Consider the following 2,500-nt stretch of genomic DNA (forward strand, 5'->3'; position numbering starts at 1 on the left):
AGGCATGATAACTGAAAAAAAAGGTGTGACAGTTTGACGCTACACCGGTTTAAACAGGTATTGTGCTTGACCGACTGGACATGGTCATCGTCACTGTCCAGGGATGTACGGTAACAGCAACACAACTGCGTTGGTCACTACGATAACCTTCTCTCCGAAAGGGAGCGCCTTCACAAGTACGATTGCGAAAAGCCCAGTCATTTTTTTTTTCCCCCTCTAAACTTTCCAGCAAGGCTTATTGTGTTTATCTTTCTCTCCCCTACGCTCCTACAGTAATCTCCCTTCCCATTTTTCGTAATTCACAAAATAAACTTGTCGATTAATGCCCACGTGAGATGATCGGAGTCGATAAAAACCTGGACATAGCAACTGACTGTTTACTTGCTCTCACAGAGGCCTTTGAGAGTGATCTCCGCTGATGATCATTATATGCATGTCACAAGAACAATATACAAGTTCGGTGTCGGCTGGCAGAAGTTTCGTATACAGAAATACTCTGTGAGTTTTCCAGTCATTATTATTATTATCATAATTATACAATGTCTCTTCTTTGAAAGAATTGTGCATGACGACAAAGTGGGATTTGTCAACGTTCGGCAGATGTGCAAGAGAAAGTGCTATGCTAAATGTGGTAAAATTACCCTTTTTATGGTGAAAGACAGGTTTCAGGTCAAGTGTTCCCTTGCAAACTGTGGGATTGATATATATATATATATATATATATATATATATATATATTCCTCTCATTTATTTCCCTTTCAGCCTCAGGATTTTCTAATGTCTTACATTATTATTTAATTTGTAGACTTGTTTGAGCCTGCCTTGAATACAGAACTGTGAATCTATTTCAGCTGCATGATTTAGCAGGATGCCAACTGACTGTTTAACGGTGGCAAAAACGTGTTTGTTTGTTTTTTTGTTGTGTTTTTTCCCATTAACATTGTGATAACGATGTTTTTTTTCTTCTTTTTTTTTTCTTTTTTTTTGGTACGCTTATAGTTGACTCCATCAAGTTTTTGCGCCTTATACATATTATTATTATTAGTAATAGTTTTTTTTATGTATTTATCTATTATTCATTAATTCTATTTTTTCTCTCTCTCTCTCATGGACTGACTAAGCGCGTTGGGTTACGCTGCTGGTCAGGCATATGCTTGGCAGATGAGGTGCAGCGTATATGGATTTGTCCGAACGCAGTGACGCCTCCTTGAGCTACTGAAACTGAAACTGAAACTGGTTACGAGAATCGTGATGATAATAGTGATGATATGATGATATGACTACGGTGGTAATTTCAATGATGATAATGATGACGATGATCTCATCTGTCAAGGGCATTGCTATCGTTTTATATGAATAATTGCAAATTCCTTCTTTTTTTTCTCTCTCTTTTTTTTTTATCAAGGCCTGACTAAGCGCGTTGGATTAAGCTGCTGGTCAGGCATCTGATTAGCGTATATGGATTTGTCTGAACGCAGTGACGCCTCCTTGAGCTACTGATACTCATACCGATACCGTTCTTTTTTTTATGAAACGACCGAAGGCCTTTGCCTTTTATCCGATTATTTTGAGACAATGATCACAGCCCATTACTTGTGTACATTTGTCTTAGCAAAGAAGGTAATCCAGTTCCAGGTCTTATTTTGCGCCAGAGACATGCATTGACCCATATGCGATTTTTTATATGGTACTTTATTGTCAAATTTGTATAAACAGACATATTTGTATCAGACAATAGTTCGGATGTGTGTGTGTGTGTGTGTGTGTGTGTGTGTGTGTGTGTGTGTGTGTGTGTGTGTGTGTGTGTGTGTGTGTGTGTGTGTGTATGTGCGCGCGCGCGAGTGAGCGTGTTTTCCCCCATTTTTTTTGGTGTGTGTGTATGCCTTGGGTTCTTTTACGCGCGCTAAGCGCATGCTACACAACATGACCTCGCTTTATCGTCTCATCCAAATGGCTAGTGTCCAGACCACTACTCAAGGCTTAGCGGAGAGGGGGAGGGTGGAGGGGGGACGGGGGTGTGGGGGGCGGGGCTGGGGGGGGGGGGGGGGGGGGGAGTGGAAATATAGGCCAGTATTGGGATTCGAACCCGTGCGTTCATATTCTCTCGCTTCCTATAGGGATGCCTCACCTCACTACTGGGCCATCTGGGCCATCAGTCCACTCCAGCTGGGAAGACAGGCAGGTCCACAAGTCGGAGGGAAAGGACTCTGCTCTGCTGTGTTACCAGAATCTCCCCCACCCCCCACCCCTCCTTCGCCCCCCCCCCCCCCCCCCCTACTTGGAGCCAGAGAGTCCTCATCACTCACACACTGATGTTATCTTTACTTGCTGATGGACAAGAGTGTGGCTGGACTTTCTCTCGTATCTCTGTCTGTCTGTCTGTCTGTCTGTCTCCGTCTGTGGGTGTATGTATTTGTCTCTTGTTTCTCTGTCTGTGTCTCTGACTTTCTCAGTCTGTCTGTCTGTCTGTCTGTCTGTCTGTCTTGTTCTTCTCTTTCTC

The 2,500-nt window shown here is 43.0% G+C and overlaps 1 protein-coding gene across 2 annotated transcripts in view; it reads left to right on the forward strand.

The window, feature by feature from the left end:
- Positions 1-374: 374 nt before the first annotated feature.
- LOC143290518 (macrophage mannose receptor 1-like) overlaps positions 375-2,500 on the forward strand; it is a 92,362-nt gene continuing 90,236 nt past the window's right edge. For both annotated transcript variants that reach the window (XM_076600028.1, XM_076600029.1), the window contains exon 1: positions 375-498. The gene's annotated coding sequence lies outside the window, so the exon portion shown is untranslated. The remainder of the gene's footprint in view (positions 499-2,500) is intronic.

Source organism: Babylonia areolata, chromosome 15 (assembly GCF_041734735.1).
Source record: "Babylonia areolata isolate BAREFJ2019XMU chromosome 15, ASM4173473v1, whole genome shotgun sequence".
Taxonomy (NCBI): Eukaryota; Metazoa; Mollusca; class Gastropoda; order Neogastropoda; family Buccinidae; genus Babylonia; species Babylonia areolata.